Source organism: Mesoplodon bidens (assembly GCF_964165515.1).
Source record: "Mesoplodon bidens genome assembly, contig: HAP1_SCAFFOLD_105, whole genome shotgun sequence".
Taxonomy (NCBI): Eukaryota; Metazoa; Chordata; class Mammalia; order Artiodactyla; family Ziphiidae; genus Mesoplodon; species Mesoplodon bidens.
In genome coordinates this window covers 1507363-1527575 of record NW_027671694.1, presented here as the reverse complement: position 1 = coordinate 1527575, position 20213 = coordinate 1507363, and the positions used below count along the sequence as shown (strand labels likewise).

General features: G+C 40.6%; 1 pseudogene across 1 annotated transcript; it reads right to left on the bottom strand.

Moving 5' to 3' along the window:
- Positions 1-264: 264 nt before the first annotated feature.
- LOC308611165 (ferritin light chain-like) lies at positions 265-16287 on the bottom strand (annotated as a pseudogene). The gene is made up of 4 exons: positions 16146-16287; positions 14391-14467; positions 10730-10797; positions 265-810 (listed from the first exon to the last, which is right to left on the bottom strand). The product of its transcript is annotated as a ferritin light chain-like (transcript).
- Positions 16288-20213: the final 3926 nt, after the last annotated feature.

The window sequence follows — 20213 nt, the reverse complement described above, 5'->3', positions numbered from 1 at the left end:
TTAAAAGAACATGAATATATATATATATATATATATATATATATATATATATATATATATATATATATATATATATATATATATATATTTCTTTTTTTCGCTTTATTCTGTTTGTGTTTCAAATAGGCTTTTTTTTTTTCCTTCTGCAAAAAGTGTTATTGTTTCCATTTGGTCCAAGGCTTGGGAGAGGGCTCCAGGGCGGTTACAAAGCTGCCTAGTGGCTGCAGAGCAGGGCTTCAGGCAGAAGCTCTGACACCAGAGTGGCTCCTCAGAGGCCGCTGGACTTCAGAGACTCCTGTTTGGCTCGAGGGTGAGCCTTTCAAAGAGATACTCGCCCAGCACAGCCTGCGGACCAGCCAGCCTGCGGAGGTTTGTCAGGTGGTCGCCCATCTTCTTAATGAGTTTCACCTGCTCCTCCAGGAAGCGGCTCTCCAGGAAGTCACAGAGGTGGGAGTCTGCGCGGGCAGGACCCAGGGCGCGCAGATCCGATAGTGCCTGGTTCAGGTTCTTCTCCCTAAGAATGGCGGCTTCCACAGTGTCCTGGGTTTTACCCCACTCATCTTGAGAAGGCTTCCACGCATTCTGGAAGAGGGCGCGGCCGCAGCACTGGTTTTGCATTTTCAAGAGACGCTGGGCGCCCTCACACTTCTCCTCAGCCAGTTGGCGAAAAATGTGGCCCATACTGTCCAGAGTCCCATTGTTGCTGTCGAGATAGAAGCTCAGAGAGAGGTAAGTGTCCACAGATGCATGCTGAACAGGCGGTGGATGGCAGCCTCCACCTCGTTGGAATAATTCTGACGAACCTGGGAACTCGTGGTTGATCAGTGATAAGGAGCTAAGCTCAAAAAATGGTGTTGGCCTGCCCTGGAGGCTGAGGATACCTGAGTGGCTGATTCCAAAGGTTGCGAAAGGAAGAAAGGTTGGAGGGTGGTCGGGGGCTGGAGCAAGGAGCGTCCCTGGGTCTGTTCATTCCAAACACTGTTGAAGCAAAGACAGATCTGCAGGAGTGCCGAGCGCACTGCCTCAAATAGGCTTTGATATAAGTGAACAAGAAGTCCAAGCAAGGACAAAACTTACCCTTCCCCCCACCAAAATAGCTGGCGATACTAGAAGCTAGATCTGGGTAGGGATTCTTCCATTACTTTCTTAACATTCCAAGCCACTAGAGCAGTGGTTCTCAAAGTATGGTCACCTTGTAACCAAGCAGTACCCTATGGAGCCTTCCTAGGACAGACCCATCCCCCATAGCCTCTGCTGTAGCTCCTCTCTGAAGTACTCAGATAATAGTATCTCAGGCATATTTCTTGAGTTTTCAGATGCTAAAAACCACCACCCAATGGAAGAAATGAACTCCTTGATGATCATGAGCACGTACCCCCAGACATTCTGGCACCTAAGGATGGATAATGTTACCTGTCCTGTGGCCTCAACATCAACCAATCAGAGGATTGTGCATGAGATGATCACATTACCTGGGATGTCCCTCCCTCACCTGACCTTTAAAAATGCTTTGCTGAAATCCTTTGGAGATTTCAGGGTTTTTGGAATATGGGCCACCCCTCTCCTTGCTTGATCCTGCAATAAACCTTTCTCCGCTCCAGACTCCAACCTTTAGGTTTGTTTGGCCTCACTGTGTTTCAGACACACGAACCTGCATTCGGTAACAACCTGACCAGCTTTACCAGCGTCCCCTGATAATGTGTCAGATATTCAAGTTTTAGGGCCCTGTCCCAGCCCTATGGAATCAGCAACTCTGGTGAAGCTCAGTGATCTCTGTTATAACAGGCCCTCCAGATGATTTTTATTCACTTTAAAGTTTGAAAATATCTGCATTGTCAGCTGCCAAAGCGTCCACCAGCAGGTGAAGGGGAGTGGCGCCTGGAAAAGATAAGGAGTAGCCAAGGCAAGTAGAGCAGCCTTTGCCGTGATAGTAATGGAGAATGCCTTTTCTCCACTCGTTGGCACAGACTAGTATCTGGGAGCAGTAGCAGGTTATTTAGGATGCTTTACATTTCAGTGTAGAGTGACCTCTGTCCTGGTTTGCCAAGGACTTCCTCTGCGTGAACACTTAAAATGTCATCCTGGCAAACCCCTTAACCCTGGATTTGAAAAACTTAGGAAATAACATGAAATTTAGGGGAAACATGATCTAGGATTTGGGCAAGTCACAAGTGCTAATTAAAGCTAAGCAAGTATGGACAACATCTAGCCTTCTTTACCCCTTTGCAGGAAGGTAAATCTGATTGGGTGAAAGAACGTATTGTTAAGAAATCTTTGTAGAAACATCCCCTTCTGCTTAGTCCGCTGGTTCTCACTTCTGGCTAGACAATGGCATCGTCTGAGGAGATTTAAAATGATTTTATTGGTTTAGGATGACCAACTGTTGGTGTGAGGGTTTTTAAAAAGTGCTTCAGATGATTCTAATGTGCAGCCAAATTTAGGTGCCACTGCTTAAGCTTTTGAACCGCTGCTACATATTTTCACCTCTTCTTGCTATGAGAATATCCAACTGTAGTTGAGGTTTGTTTGTTTTTTTTTCTTTTTCTTTTTTTAACTCTCTTATTATAAGATTTACTGTCTTGAATAAGATTGAATGTACAGAAAATCCTGCTAGTCCATCTGGTATAGCTAGATACTTAGAATAATATCATTAAAATATATACCATTTAAGTACTGTGATTGGTCTTTTTAAAATTAACATATGCATTGAATTAGTACGATCTCTTTTGAAGTTGTCATGTTTGGGAGCTATACCTCTAATCTGCTGCCATTGCTAAATATCTGGACACCGCTTATTAGGAATTGTTTTAAAAAATCTTTAGGGATTAAAACCAAGAGTGCTGTATTATTTGTACTGGGACCACAAAAACCTCACAAAGTTCCCCCGCTGTACCATCTACCCCTATCTCTAACCCTTGGCAACTTCTAACCTGTTCTCCATCTCCACAGTTTTGTTATTTTAAGAATAATATGTAAACATAATCAAGAATTACTTAATCTTCGGAGATTGGCTTTTTAACATTTTTCCCTCAGCATCATTCCCTTGAAGTTCATTTTAATTTTTGCATATATTAATAATTTGTTCCTTTTCGTTGCTCCATAGTATTCTATCATAAGATTTTATCACAATTTGTTTCAACATTCGTCCATTGAAAGATATTTGGGTAGTTGCCCGTTTTTGGCTATTATAAATAAAACTGCTATGAACATTTATGTGTAAGTTTCTGTGGGGACTTAATTAAGTTTTTGTTTCTTTTGGATAAATGCTCAAGAGTACAAATACTGCGCTGTAGGGTAAATCTACTTTTAGGATTAAAAGAGACTGTCAAACTGTTTCTCAGGGTGGCTAAACCATTTTATTTTCCCACCAGTGACGTGATATAACTTTTCTACGTACTCGCCAGCATTTGATGTTGTCACTATAATTTTAGTTATTCTCTGATATCTCATTATGGTCTTAATTTGCATTTCCCTAATGCTAATGATGTTGAGCATCTTTTCATGTGCTTCTTTGCCATGTGTATATTCCCTTCCATGAAATGTCTGTTCCTGTCTTCTGCCTAATTTCTAGTTGGATTTTTTTAAGTTGTTTGGAGAGTTCTTTGTATATTATAGATACAAGTCATCTGTCTCATATGGGATTTTCAAATACGTTTTCCCACTGTGTAATTTGAGTTTTCATCCACTTAAAAGGATCTTCTATGAAGCATTTTAACTCATTTTGATGAGATCCATTTTATCAGTTTTTGCTTTTATTGATTATACTTTCGGTGTCAAGTCTAAGAATTATTCACCTAGTTCTAGATGCCAAAGATATTCTCCTATTTTTTTTCTAAAAATGTCCTGCTTTTACATTTAAGATTATGATCCACTTTGATTTAATTTTTGTGTAAGGTGTAGAGGTTTAGGTTAAGGTTCATTTTTTGTTTGTTTGTTTTTGTCGAGGGATGTCCAACTGTTTCAGTACCATTTTTTGAAAAGTCTATTCTTCATTGATAGCTTTCACACTGCTGTCAAAAACAAGTTAAATGTATTTATGTCAGTCTATTTCTGGGTTCTCTATTCCATTTCATTGATGTGTGTATCTAACCTCCATCATTACTGCAAAATCTTGAAATTAGGTAGATTAATTCCTCCCATTTTAATCTTCCTTTACAAATTGTTTTAGCTATTCTTCAGCCTCTTCTTACCATATAAATCTCAGAATAGGCTTGTCTATATCCCCAAAAACCTTGAGGGTATTTTAAGAGTAATTGTGTTAAGCCTCTTAACTTGGGGATAATTGACATCTTTATTATGTTGTGTTTTCTAATCCATGAACAAGATATGTCTCCCTATTTGTTTGGGACTTTTAAATTTTTCTTCATCAGCATTTTGTAATTTTCAGTATAGAGGTCCTATAAATGTCTTATTGGGCTTATATTTAAGTATTTATTTAGGTCAGTTGTAAATGGCATCACATATTTTTATTTAACCTTCTACACATTTGTTATTAATATATAATGTGATACAATTGTGTTGATCTTGTACTCTAAAACTTTTACAAACTAATATGATTTCTCAAGATTTTTGTGGAGTCCTTGGTATTTTCTCCATTTAGATTATCATCTCATCTTCAGATACAGACAGTTTTACTTTTCCTTAGGCAATATAGTAGGATATATTACTATTCAACATTCAGTACGATATATTACTTCCTATTCAACATAGTAGGAATAGTCCTTTTATCTTCTAAATGAACTTTTTAAAACTTTAACTTTTAAATGTATGTATTTATTTATTTTTCCTTTATTTTCTTACTAGAACCTCCAGTAATATATTTAATAAAAGTGGTGAGAGAAGACGTCGGTGTCTTGTTTCTGATCTTACAGAGAAAGCATTCAGTCTTTTCACAGTTAAATATAATGTCGGTAGGTTGTTTGTAGATCATCTTTATGAGTTTCAGTATGTTCCTTTTCTATTCCTAGTTTGTTTGGAGTTCTTTTTTCTTCTTTTTTTAAAATCATGAATGGGATTGGATTTTGTCAAATGCTTTCTCTGCATTATTGGATAGGATCACATGACTTTTCCCTTTAATCTATTGGATATGGTGGATAACACTGTTTGATTTTCAAATATTTAACCAACTTTGCATAACTAGAATAAATTCCACTTGGTCATGGTATATTATTCTTTTTATATATTTCTGGATTTAATTTGCTAATATTTGGCAGAGGATTTTTACAGCCAATTTCATAAAAAATATTGGTCTGTAGTTTTCTTCTTTCTATACTATCCCTGTCTGGTTTTGGTATCAAGGTAATACTGGCTTCATAAATTTAATTAGGAACTGTTCCTTCTACTTCTATTTCTTATCAAATCATGTAAAATTGGTGTTAATTCTTTAAGTCTTGGGTAAAAGTGAAACATCTAAGCCTGAATATTCCTTTTGGCAGTTCTTAAATGAAAAATCAGTGTTTCTAATGGTTACAGGAAAATTGAGATTATCTATTTCATCTTTGCTGAGTTTTGGTAGTTTTGAGTGTAGAAGCATTGGCCCATTTCATCTACATTTTTGAATTTATAGTGTAGACTTGTTCATAATAACTTGTCCCTTATTAACCTGCAGGATATGTCATGGTATCCCTGGTTGCATTTCTGATAGCTGTGATTTGTGCCATCTCTGTTTTTACCTTTATCAGTCTTGCTAGATCTTTATTGATTAAATTGTTTATTTCCAAGAACCAGCCTTTTGTTTCATTGATTCCCCCCCCCATTTTCCTGTTTTCAGTTTCATGGACTTCTGTTTCATCTTTATTATTTCCTTCTTTCTGCTTGTTTAGTGTTTTTTCCTCTTCCTTTTTTACTATTGTAATATAGAACATTAGATTATTGCTTTGAAATATTTTCTTTCCCAATTTAGTGCTATAAACTTCCCTTTTAGCATAACTTTCACTTCATTCCACAAACTTTGATCTGTTATATCTCCATTTTCTTTTATTCTATGCATTAAAAAATTTTTCCTTGATGCCGTCTTTTTTACCCATGAGTTATTTGGAATTGTGATGTTTAGTTTTCATGTGATTGAAGATTTTCCTGTTGTCTTTCTGTTATTGATTTCTAGTCTGATTCCATTATGGCTAGAGAACATACTCTATGATTTTAATTCTTTTAAATCTGCTAAATTTTTATTAATATATAAATGAAAGAAATAAGAAAACCTCTGAGTCTTAGCATCCAACCCTTAGGCACATTACAATTTAAATCTGCTAATGTTCTTTTTATCGCCCAGTATATAGTATATGAGGGAATATTCCATGGACACATGAATATGTATTCTGCTATTATTGAGTGTGTTCTTTAAATGTCAGTTATATCCTATTGATTGATGATGTTTTCAGTTCTTCCATATTCCTGCTGATTTTTCTCTCTGGTAGTTCTATAAATTGCTGTGCTGAAGTCTCAAATAATAATTGTGGATTTAAAATTTTCTCCTTTTACTACTTTTTTCAGTGTTTGCTTCATGTATTTTGAAGTTCTGTTGTTTGTGCACACACATTTAGTATCATTAGGTCATCTAGGTGGATTATTCCTGTTATCTTTATGTAATGACCCTGTTTGCCCCTAATAATTTCCTTTGCTCTGAAGTCTACTTTATCTGATATTAACATGGCCATTCCTGCTTTTTCTGTTTAACGTTCACATGATATATCATTATCTTCCTTTTACTTTGAACTACCTATACCATGATGTTTAAAGTAAACTTCTTATAGACAGTATATAGTCGGATCATGTCTCTGTCTTTGACTTGGTTATTTAGATCATTTACAGTTAATGTAATTATTGCTTTGTTAAAGATTAGGTCTACCATTTTATTTTTTGTTTTGTCTTTTACCTTAGTTTCTCAATCCTGTGTTTCTCTTATTTTGCCTTGTGGGTTACTTAAACATTTTTTAATAAGTCCATTTTAATTTAATTTATTTATAATCATTTGTGTATACTGTTTGTATAGTTTTCTTAGTGGTTGCTTTTGGCATTACACTATACGTATGTAACTTACCATAGCCTAATGGAATCAGTGTTTTATTACTTCAAGTGAAGTTTCAAAATTTTACTTCCATTTAGATCTCTTAATATTCCCCAGTTTTAAAGTATGATTTTATGTACTATTTCCTTTCTCTACATTGAGAACCACATCAGATTTAAAAAAGGAGAAAGGGGAAGAAGAGGATGAGAAGGGAGAAAAGGGTACCAGCAGTGAACTATGAACTGTGAACAAATCTTGGAAGATTGCGAGCACATTGGGATCCGATTGGTAGAGAAAATTTTTCAAAAATAAAAAACCAGTTTAAGTTAAAAAGGGTGCCTTCATCAATAAGAACATTATTAAATATATTATATTATAAATAGGATATATAATATTAAATTTAATATGAATGTATTAAATATATATTTATAAATAATATGTAATATTAAATATATTTTAATTCATATATATATAATAGACTACTACTATGCAGCCTTTGGAATTCATAGAAGTAGGGAAGATCTTTATATACTGATATGGAAAGATATTAATTATGTAATGTCAAATGAACAAAAGATGTCAAAACGATACAAATACAAACTTATTTTACGTGTGCATGTCGTATGTTCCTATAGTAAAAATGGCAAATGCTTACAGTGCTTGTTATGTAAATAACAAGCTATAAGCACCATTTTGTACATAAGAAAGAGAAACATGAGAAACAGAGAGGTTAAGTAACTTGCCCAAAGTCACAAAGCTACAATTAAGCAGAGGTGCTGGGACAAATCAAGGCCATGTGGCTCCTGAGTTGATGTCTTTCCCAGCAACTCTCAGCCTGTCAGAACAGCATAGATAGCTCTGAAAGGATACACATCCTGGTATGAGTTAGGGAGGGGAGGAGTGAAGACTCCATTTTACTTTTACGCTTCCTATTGTTTAATAGTCTTCAATAAGAATGTATATTTTTTTCACTTTGTTTTAAAACTTATTATACCAGGGCTTCCCTGGTGGCACAGTGGTTGAGAATCTGCCTGCTAATGCAGGGGACACGGGTTCAAGCCCTGGTCTGGGAGGATCCCACATGCCACGGAGCAACTAGGCCTGTGAGCCACAACTACTGAGCCTGCGCGTCTGGAGCCTGTGCTCCCCAACAAGAAAGGCCGCGATAGTGAGAGGCCCGTGCACCATGATGAAGAGTAGCCCCCGCTTGCCACAACTAGAGAAAGCCCTCGCACAGAAACGAAGACCCAACACAGCAAAAATTAATTAATTAAAAATTTTGTTAAAAAAATTATGATACCATAAAATTGGCTCATTTTTGAGGTACACTTTTATAAATTATAGCACATGTATGGGTTCATGTAACCATCAGCACAGTCAGGATACAGAACAGTTTCATTACACCCAAAAAAACTCCCCATTGCTCTCACTTTATAGTCACACACTCTCCTGGCCTCAAACCCCTAGCAACCACTGACCTACTCCCCATCACTATACGGATGACCCTTGAACAACATGGTTTGAAATGCGCAGGTCCACTTATATAGGATTTTTTTTTCAATGGTAAATTCTACAGTACTACACGATCCAAGGTTGGTTGAATCTGCCAATGCAAAACCGTGGATGAGGAAGGCTAACTCTAAAGTCATATTCTGATTTTTGACTTGTGGGGGTTTGGCACTCCTAATTCCCATATTATTCAAGGGTCAACTGTAGTTCTGATTCCTTGAGAAAATCATGCTCTATGTAGTCTTTTGAGGTTAGCTTCTTTCACTCAGCATAGTGCCTTTGAGATTATCCAAGTTGTTATGTGCATCAAAAATTTGTTCTTTATACTGCTGAGTAGAATTCCATCACATGAATGTAGCAGTCTGTTTATTCACTTGCCCACTGAAGCCCACATTTAGGCTGTTTCTAGTTTAGGGTGATTATGAATAGAGCTACTCTAAGCATTTGTGTAGAGTTTTTATATGAACACGAATCTTCATTCCTCTTGGGCAGATACCTAGGAGTGTGCTTGCAGAGTCTTATGATAAGTATATGTTTACCTTTATATGAAACTGTCAAGCCGTTTTCTAGTGTTGCTGTACAATTTTGCCTTCTCACCAGCAATGGATGACAGTTCCTGTTGCTCTACATTCTCACCAGCATTTGGTATTTTTAATATTTTAATTTTAGCCATTCTCATAGGTGTGTAGTAAGAATATATCACTTAAATTGTTAAAAAATGGAAAAGAATTGAAAAACATTGGCAAGTATAAAACAAATAGGTTATCTCCTAAGCTGACGGTGGGAAGAAATACAAATAACTGTTTTGGAAAATTCCATTCATCCATTAAATATTTCTTGAGCGCCCAATATATGTGTCTGCTGGTCTCCTCACATGCATGTTTCAAAACCTTAGGAATGTTCATGTACTTTATGATTTTACTTTTCATTTTGTCATCCCTATTTTCTATTTACTTATAATACCCACAGTTTCTGTTACACAACACAAATGTAGTTTTAAAAAAGTAGAGTTAAAAAAAGATAACATATTTAAATTAATTTTTATATTAATAATATGGTATTTGTGAAAACATTGTCCTCTACAGTTACACAAGATAAAAGGAAGTTCAGATAGAGTGTACTCAGCTATAGAACTTTACCTGTTTGTTCCACCCTGAATCTATCTATGTCTTGTCATCTATCAAAAGCACCGTAACAGGTAGAAGAGTTAATTTATTCCCTACAAATGCCTTGTGAATGCTTGGCAATGAGAAATTAATTAGAGAAGATATAAGGGCCAATTGATTTTCTGGCCGCCAACTGTCCACTTTGCGGATTATTTACGGAAGCCAGAAAATAGAAAAAAGTCAAAGACGTGTGCCTGGGCTGGAAGGTAGCAAGGGACTGCCCAGGAATTCAATTACAGTAATCCCTGCTGGCTCAGGACTTCCTTGCATCTTTGCCATGTCCTCCTCACCAAACCTGGGCCACCTGGGCCAAGAGACTGAGTGTAATGCATTAGCGTCCCAAAGACCTCTTTCTCCTGATTTTGTATAGATTGTCAACATCTTCAGTAGTACAGAGAGAGATGTGAGAAAGTCCATTTTGAAAATAAAAATTCATGTTACAAAAAGGCTGACCGGGTTTCCCTAGTGGCACAGTCCGCCTGCCGATGCAGGGGACACGGGTTCGTGCCCCGGTCCGGGAAGATTCCACATGCCGCGGAGCGGCTAGGCCCGTGAGCCATGGCCACCGAGCCTGCGTGTCCGGAGCCTGTGCTCCGCCATGGGAGAGGCCACAAGAGTGAGAGGCCCGCGTACCGCAAAAAAAAAAAAAAAAAGGCTGACCAACATGGCCCCAGACTGAAGGAAAAAAATCAAGAAAAGAAATTATTCTCAGATATTACATTTACCCAAGTAAAGTATATTCAGGAAAAGACCTGAATGTCTCCCCAGGGGAGTCTCGTGTTGGTCCCTGACCCCCATTCTCCTAAACCAGGGGAAATTTAACTAATCGGTTAGACATGCTTTTCATAATTCCTTTGTGTGGGGTCCTAATCACAGAGGCCTAGAATTGTCATGGGTCGCATATGTGATTGTATATTTTAGTTCAGGTGTCATGGACGGGACACAGAGGCGTCGAGAACGGAGATGACACAGCAAGGTCGGAGCAGAACCACGACCGGAAGGAGAGGTGTCAGGTGTCTGGTCCGTAACACGGGTCAGACGGACTCACCGGCCATCACTGCGCTGCTTCCAGGAGAGCTGTTCAAACGCATGGCCTTTGGAGCTCACTGCCGTCACCTAGGACAAGTGGTGTTTAAATGACATTTCCTTGCAGAAATGCCCCTCAAGAAAGCAGAAGGAACAGGAAGAGGAAGGTCTTCAAAATGCACATGAAAAACTGCTGCAAAGTAGTTGAGAAAAACGTTTTTTCACGAAAGTAGGTTTTAAGCATAAATAGCTCATTCTTAATGAGATCCAGCTGATCCTAAACAGTTTACAATTTCACTACATCATTTTCTAGTATTCCTGTCCCATGGATCAAGATGCATAAGACAGCTACAAATTAAGTTCAATTCCTCAGTCAATTTTTAAAGGAGTGAAATTCAGCCACAGTACTTCAGCTATCACTATTTATCCAAGAACTACTGGTATGGACTTGGCCTTCCATATACTTTCTATGAGTAGGGATAGAAAGGACCCAAGAAAATGAAAGTGATTTCTGGAAGCAAAGGTAAGTAATGGATTTTCCATTTCCAGGGAGTTCATTCCTTAGGTATATAAGAATACACTTAAGTTATGACTACTCAAAATCCTATCTGATTTTTATGTTATTATCCATATTTAAGGTCTGGAGCATCTAAAAATAATATGTCTAACTGATGTGATCTGTTCTAGCAGAGTGATTGCCAGTGCTGGTTAAATCCTCCTGGTTCAGCTGCCTCTCCTTAAGTATCTGAATGGATACTTTTATTTCAAGACTTTATAATAATCATAACTAATAATTATTAAGCCCTAACTAGATGTCAGGTGCTCTTTTAAGCAAATAACATGTACTAATTCATTTAATTCTCAAACAAACCTCTGAGGTGAGTACTACTGTTATCCCCATTTTAAAGCTAAAGAAACAGGCAAGTGAGGCTAAGATACAGGTGGTCAAAGTCACACGGCATATAAAAGCTGGGAGATGAACCCACGCTTGTGAAGAAACAAAACCTATTTACGAACAAATTATGTAGAGTTTATTCAAGAGTTAATTTAAGTGCACATGGGAATAGATAAGGATATGCAGTAAATTACTAAAAATTAACGTGGATAACCATGGTCTGGGTTTATTGTTAACTCCACCTCACTACAAAAGCTATGAGCAAAAATTGATTAGAAGCAGATCCTTATCCTGGACCACACCCCTGTCTTGCTGCCTGGTGCTGAGTGTCCCTTCTGCTTCCAGTAGCTCCACATCTCACACTCAGCCATGCTGCCCTTGTCTGGATCATTCAGTGCCTTTTTTCATAACAAGTAAGTATACTGCAAAGAGTTTTAACTCCTTTCTACTACTGCACCATTTCAGTCCTTAAAGCAGAGAGCTTTCTTGCCTTAACTATAAAAATTTCTTGTCCATGACACAAATGAACATATCCACGAAACAGAGACTGACAGACAGAGAACAGACTTGTGGTTGCCAAAGGGGAGTGGAGGTAGGGGAGGGAAGTATTGAGAGATTAGGATTAGCAGGTACAAACTAGTATATACAGAATGGATAAACAACAAGGTTCTACTGTATAGCACAGGGAACTATATTCTATATCCTGTGATAGGGTCTTCCCCGGTGGCACAGTGGTTAAGAATCTGCCTGCCAATGCAGGGGACATGGCTTTGAGCCCTGGTCCAGGAAGATCCCACATGCCGCGGGGCAACTAAGCCCGTGCACCACAACTTCTGAGCCTGTGCTCTAGAGCCCGCGAGCCAGAACTACTGAGCCCGCGTGCCTAGAGCCTGTGCTCCACAACAAGCCACCGCAATGAGAAGCCCATGCTCCACAACAAAGAGTAGCCCCTGCTCACCACAACTTCTGAGCCTGTGCTCTAGAGCCCGCGAGCCAGAACTACTGAGCCCGCGTGCCTAGAGCCTGTGCTCCGCAACAAGCCACCGCAATGAGAAGCCCATGCTCCACAACAAAGAGTAGCCCCTGCTCACCACAACTTCTGAGCCTGTGCTCTAGAGCCCGCGAGCCAGAACTACTGAGCCCGCGTGCCTAGAGCCTGTGCTCCACAACAAGCCACCGCAATGAGAAGCCCATGCTCCACAACAAAGAGTAGCCCCTGCTCACCACAACTTCTGAGCCTGTGCTCTAGAGCCCGCGAGCCAGAACTACTGAGCCCGCGTGCCTAGAGCCTGTGCTCCGCAACAAGCCACCGCAATGAGAAGCCCATGCACTGCAACAGAGAGTAGCCTCTGCTCACCACAACTAGAGAAAGCCCGCACACAGCAATGAAGACTCAATGCAGCCAAAAATTTAAAAAAACTAAATAAAATAAAATTTATTTTAAAAAATCCTGCAATAAACCATAATGGAAAAGAATAGATATATGTATAACTGAGTCACTGCTGTACAGCAGAAATTAACACAACATTGTAAGTCAACTACACTTAAATAAAATTTTTAAAATTAAAGATTTCCTGTGAATTTCTACTTCTCTAGCAATTTGTTGCTATCTTCACCAGAACTGAATGTGTAACTCCTTCCACTGGCATGCCCTCTGCAAATGCCTTCTGAGAAGCTGTGGATATCCTCTGAATTGTATAGGTCTCCCTGGCTTTGATAGCTCTTAGATGGGCATCTATAGGTCTGCCCATAGATCAGAGTTTTTTAAACCCGAATGTTCATATGAATCACCTGCAGATCACATTAAAATGCAGACTCTGACTCAGTATTCTGGGGTAAGGCCTGAGATTCTGCATTTCTAACAGGTGATTTCTTCCAGGTGACATTTATGCTGCTTCAAAGACCACACTACAAGCAAGGACCTCACAGACTTTTCTCTTCTTTATCAGTTTCTTTTATCCCACTATTAATGCCCCAGTATCCTTCTTCCATCTCCTGCTTTAGCCGCAACAGCTGGGTTATAGTATTTTCACATGCAACAAATGTTGTCTCATCAGAGTTTTTTTTCCTGTTTCTATGGTCACCAACATGTATGTTTCTCTGTTCCCCTAAGAATATAATTGACCAAATAATCTAGAAATTTTCTCAAGGTAGTAATTCAGGGCAACTGAAAGAGTGAGGGAAAACATCACCAGTATTACCCTTAGAAATATTTAATTCATAAATGGATAGGCTTTGAAGTTACCCTCTTCTTAGCTCATATTTATTCTCTTCTAGCAGCTGAAAGTCTAACTTAGGAGGAAATGGAAAATAGATGAGGAGGGCTTTGCCCAAGAGAGCTTTCACCAGGAAAGTACCAAAGTAATTACTGCACCTGACAAATTTCTACTCCTTGTTTTAACCCAGTTTTAATAAAAGAAAGATTCAACAGTGGTTTATATTACCTGGCATTGCCTTTAATTTCATCAAGCTCCAATATGAAGACTTGCCACGTTTACACTAAACTGCTTTTTCTCCTGAAGTTCATTTGTGAAGGCAGCTGCTGGGGCTTTAATCATCTTGTCTTCAATCTTTCATTTCTAACACACTGTGAGTGATAATGGCTCTCCCAGGCACACACCCGCCCCTGCAAACTAGGCAAATTCTCCTTCACGTCACTCCCAGGTAGTCAGTGGTAGAGAAAGCATCTACTAATTAAGAACTGAAAGGACATTTCAAATGATCTGGCTATGAAGACTTAGCATTTCACATTCACGGTGGGCCACATCCAAAGGTAAGGTCCTCCGACCTGCTGGACCAGATTATATTTCTCCGAGCTTAGGCACAGCAGGCAAACTCTTGGCATTGCAGAAGTTCCATCGAAATCTAGGGTAACAAAATGCTGCTCATGTTTGAGAGCACAAAGCCCTTAGAATAACCTTGTCAGTATTAAGCAGATCGCAGGAGTTCACATCTCAATCATGGAGGCCCTACTGACTCAAGGAGCACTTTGGAAACCTTCACAATGTGTTACGCCGCCAGGATAATTCTTTTAGCATTGATACTACTTAAAAAGTTCCTTTCATGGGCTTCCCTGGTGGCGCAGTGGTTGGGAGTTCGCCTGCCGATGCAGAGGACGTGGGCTTGTGCCCCGGTCCGGGAGGATCCCACATGCCGCGGAGCGGCTGGGCCCGTGAGCCATGGCCGCTGAGCCTGCGTGTCCGGAGACTGTGCTCCGCGGCGGGAGAAGCCGCGGCAGTGAGAGGCCCGCGTACCGCAAAAAAAAAAAAAAAAAAAAAAAAAAAAAAAAAGAAGGAAAGAAAACCTAAAGTCCAAGTCCGGCTGAATGACCACTACACATCTGGCAAACAAGAAGGAAACCACATGGAAACGGGCATACAATCTCGATATAAATGCCACCCCCAGCTCACCCCAGTGAGCCACAACCAGGAGAAAACTCAAAACCCGGAGCTTCTCCCCAAGAAGGAAAGAGTTTGAACCCCACATTGGACACCTTACCTTTTAGGACCTGCACCTGAGAGACGAGCCCCCAAAAGCTCTAAATTTGAAAACCAACAGGGCTCACATCTTGAGACGCAGAGCTGTAGCTATCTGAGAGCCAGCTCTTAAAGCGGCCCCGTGCTCAGATGTACCCGCCCCCGGGCCCAGCTCAGAGGCAGCCAATCAAGCCCTGATTTAATGTGAAGGAGGCTCACCTGCTTATATTAGTGTTGACCTGAGGGGCAGGCATCTAATGTAACACACACCTCTAGACTGCTGGAACATTCTCCAGGGGTGGAGACTGGTGGGGCCATCTTCACACTCTCCCTTTGCTGTGCTCCAGAGCACCAGTATCTCCCAGAAGGAGCTCTTCCCATGTGCCTGGTGCCCAGATCTCTGTGGCTGCCACCTGGGGCGGGGGATACCTCTTGACCACCTGGCTCTGGAGGCAAGTGGAGCGTGCATTCCTGGTCCCCTGGGACTGTAAAAATCAGTGTCACCCAGAAAGGAGCTCATTCCCCAATTTTTGCAGCTGATGCCAGAGTACACATCTCCATCACCTGGCTCTGGCAGGCAGTGGCGCTTACACTTGTGGGTCTCACACAACCAAAGGAGAAAGAATTCTTAAGCAGCTACCACCCCCGGGGCACAGCAAAAGGCAACAGACCCAGAAGGCTATCTTTCTGTGAAGAAGACCTATTAGCTTATCATCATGGCTGTGGCCTGAGGGGCAAGCTTCTAATTAAACACACATCTAGGGGTTGACTGTAATCCTTTTCAGAGGCCTTGGAGGGCAGGCACTGTCTTCATGCTCTCCCTCTGCTGCCCTCCAGAGAGCCGGTGTCTCCTGGAAGGAAGCTTTACACTTGGCTACTGCCTTGGTTTTTGTATCTGGCTCCCCAGTTTTTGCAGTTGCTGCCTAGGGGATGCCCCTGATTGCCTGGCTCTGGTGGACAGGGGGACTTGCATTTGTGGATCCTACGGGATTGTAGCAAATCAGAGAGATGGTTCTTGGCAGGCTGCCAGCCCAGGGACTGAACCGGAGGCAAACTGATGCACATACCCCCGTCATCTGTGAAGGAGGCTTCTTGGCTTATCCTGGAGCTCCAGCCTGAGGGGCAGGCTTCAGGTTCAGCACACATGTAGCGGATTACGGAGCTGCTCTCCGTAATCACCGAATGAGGAATGCAGGCTGTGGATGCCATCTTGGCACTCTCCCTCTGCCTCGTTCCAGTTCACCAGTATCTCCCAGAAAGAGCTTAGATACTTGTTTGGAGCCCTGATTTTTGTGACTGCCAGGTCGCCTGGCCAGCAGAGCTTACACTTATGGTCCTACAAAAAATGTATATGTGTACGTTTTCATACTTTAAAAAGCCACTGCCTGAGGGTCTGTCTTCTAAACAGCCTGAATCTAGGGGCTGAGATCCTCCCATTAGGGATGCTGACAGGTCTTGACACATTCTCAATTACTGGGAGTTATTAAAAATATAATGGGCTGCTGGCATAAGCACAAAGGTTTGAGAGACAAAAAAGCATTGGGGCAGGGTTGAACTACAAGCTTCATCTCCTACACAAGGCCACTCCTTCAAGGCTGAGAGAGGCGATCGTTTCATCTACTGTACAGAAACCAAAACAGAGTGTCAAGAAAATGAAGAAACAGAGGTATATGTTCCAAATGAAAGAACAAGGTAAAACCTCAGGAAAACAAAAAAAAAGCCTTAATGAAATGGAGGTAATAGGAGAAGAACAACAGGATAAGCATCTCCAAATAAGGGGTGAAAGTGACAGTGGCCAGCTGATAAGAACCATCCTTCCTGACAATTTCCTCCTTATCCCCATCTGGAATGTGGGTAGTCAATGTCCTGGGAGAGAACTGGACCTGGGACAGGATTATAAGGGAGGATCCTGGGACAATGAAAAACCCTGATCAAACTTCTACTTCTTTGAGACCAGCTTACGGTATCATCTGGTCTGCTTTCCTGGGGGCTCTCTGGCTTCCACAAAGGAGAGCCAGGTGTGTCATAAGACGGAGTGGAGGGGAGTTTTATAATGATAAAGGAGTCACTCCAACAAGAGGATATAACATATGTACATATATATGCACCCAACACAGAAGCACTTAAATATATAAAGCAAACATTAACAGACCTAAAGAGAGAAACAGACAGCAATACCATAGTAGGGAATTTTAAAACCCCACTTACATCAATGGATAGATCATTCACACAGAAAATCGATAAGGGAACATCAGCCTTAAATGACACATTAGACCAAATGAAATTAACAGGTATATATAGAAAATTCCATACAAAAGCAACACAATACACACTCTTCTCAAGTACACATGAAACATTTTCCAGGATAGATAATATGTTAGGCCAAAAAACAAGTCTTTTTAAATTTATTTATTTTATTTTATTTTATTTATTTATTTATGGCTGTGTTGGGTCTTCGTTTCTGTGCGAGGGCTTTCCCTAGTTGCAGCAAGCAGGGCCCACTCTTCATCGCGGTGCACAGGCCTCTCACTGTCGTGGCCCCTCTTGTTGCAGAGCACAGGCTCCAGACACGCAGGCTCAGTAGTTGTGGCTCACGGGCCTAGTTGCTCCGCGGCATGTGGGATCTTCCCAGACCAGGGCTCGAACCCATGTCCCCTGCATTGGCAGGCAGATTCTCAACCACTGTGCCACCAAGGAAGCCCCAAAAAAACATGTCTTAATAAATTTAAGAGGACTGGAATCATATCAAGTACCTTTTTTCCAGGTACAATGGTATGAAACCAAAATTAATTACATGAAGAAAGCTGGAAAATTCAAAACTATGTGGCAATTAAACAACATGCTACTAAAACACCCATGGGTCGGGGCTCCGGTTCGGCCTCCCGCTTCAGCTCCAGCTCCTGCTCAGCCCAAAGAGCCTCCACCGGCCTCTGCTTTAGGAAAATCAGCCCCTCCTTATGCTTCCGCCTGCAAGGGTCCAGAAGACCATAAAGGTTTAGGAATAAAAATGAAACCCAACACCCACAGGAATAAAAGTCTCAATGTCCATCCAGTCATAAAACCCAGTGGAGGTGCTGGGGAAACTGCCCAAAGGAGACAGCATTACAGACAGAAAAGAGAAGGACAACTAAAACATCCACCTACTGGGAAAGCCGTGTACAAATCGACTAGTTTTAGAGTTGCGAAAACTAGCCTAGTGCTCTCTCTGCTCAGTGAGAGAGGAGGCCACCCGCTGAGATGTCGGGCAAGTGCTACCAGACTCCATCAGTCCACAGGTCTCTCCCCCAACACCCGCAGCAGGCAAGGCGCTTCTCCTCCCTCCTGTTTGGCCTGACTGAACCCCGTTTCTCAACGGTCATTTTGGGGGGTTGATTACAAAGCACACGTCATGGATTCTAGATTTTTAAATGTTAAAAACTTTCCCCTAAGAGAGAACAACAGACCTTAAAGATGATCTCTTTTCACTCTTTCGATTTAATAATATATACCTTTTGACATTTCTCAAGAAAGAGCCTACAGACCAGATATTGTGTCAGGCCTACCTTTCCATGTAGCATCTAATTGAATTCAATCAGCAGCTGAGTTTGTAATCCTAACAACATCCTATGTAGTTAGAACCTCACAATTACAAAGTGCTTCCACAACAATGATATCATTTGCTTCTCACCGTAAACCTTAAGGAAGGAAAGGGAGGTAATGTTACCCCCACTTTACAGATCAGTACATTGAGACATCCTGCCACTTTGTCTGGCTTGTTGGATTAGACAGCAGCTTCCTTGGAGGCACAGAGGTACTGACTCTGGGGGGGGGGGGCATATTAAAGTTTCAGTTCGTGGCCGCAAAGTGTCTCTGCAAAACAGGATCCTGAAAAGGGGGTTTTCGGGTAAGGATGTGGTAATGAAATACTAGAGCGGGAAGACAAACACTACTTAGGTCACGCTGTTGCCTATGGAGAGCTCTGGGTGAATGGCTTCCTTCCCTAACTCTCTGCTTTCTCAGTCCTATCCATTCTTCAAACCCAAACCCAAATCCCACAGATCCAGGAGCATTCTTGAGTATCTAGCACAGAGAAACCATAATAACGACACCTTAAGATTTCCATGTGCCTTAGCTCATTACTTCATGATAAGCTTTCGAGGTAGGCTTCGTAGTCCGTTTTACAAATGAGGAAAGTGAAGCTCAGAGGGGTTCAGTAACTTTTCAAGCTGACACAGCTAATAAGCAGCAAAGTCTGGATTTCAAACTACATCACATCACAGCGGCCTCACCTTCCTGTACATGTATCACATCTTGTATATTGCCTGCCCACGTGTCCCTTAGTTCGTCAGCCTTTTGTTGTAAGTTCTTTGAGGACAGAGAGCAAGCCTTATACTTCTTTGTAACCACCCCCTCCCGTACTTAGCAGAGCCCCATGTACACAGTACGTTCTCAATAAGCATCATATGTTAAATATCTATTTGGTAGGAACAGTAGTTATGGGATTTTTTGGGTACTCTGAATGTCAGGGTCTCTGCTGCATATAATTAAAACAAGAGTGAACATGGAAAAAAAAAAGAACAAAACAACCAATGGGTCAAAGAAGAAATCAAGAGAGAAATTTAAAAATACCTTGAGACAAACAAAAATGGAAATATACCAAAATTTGGGGGATGCAGCAAAAGCAGTTCTAAGAGAGACGTTCATAACAATAAATACCTACCTCAAGAAACAAGAAGTCTCAAACAACCGAACTTTACACTTCAAGGAAGTAGAAAAAGAAGAACAAATGAAGCTCAAAGTTAGTAGAAGTAAGGAAATAACAAAGATTACAGCAGAAACAGAGACCAAAAAGAAAATACAAAAGTTCAGTGACACTTAGAGCTGGTTCTTTGAAAAGATAAACAAAATTGACAAGTCTTTAGCTAGAGTTACCAAGAAAAAAAGGGAGGACTCAAATAAATAAAACAGAAGTAAAAGAGGAAATATCACATATGGTACAACATAAATACAAAGGATCATAAGAGACTACTATGAAAAATTATACACCAAGAAATTGGACAACCTAGAACTAAAAATTCCCAGAAATATACAACTATGAAGAGAGAATCATGATTAAGTGGAAAATAGGAACAGACCAATTACTAGTAAGAAGACTG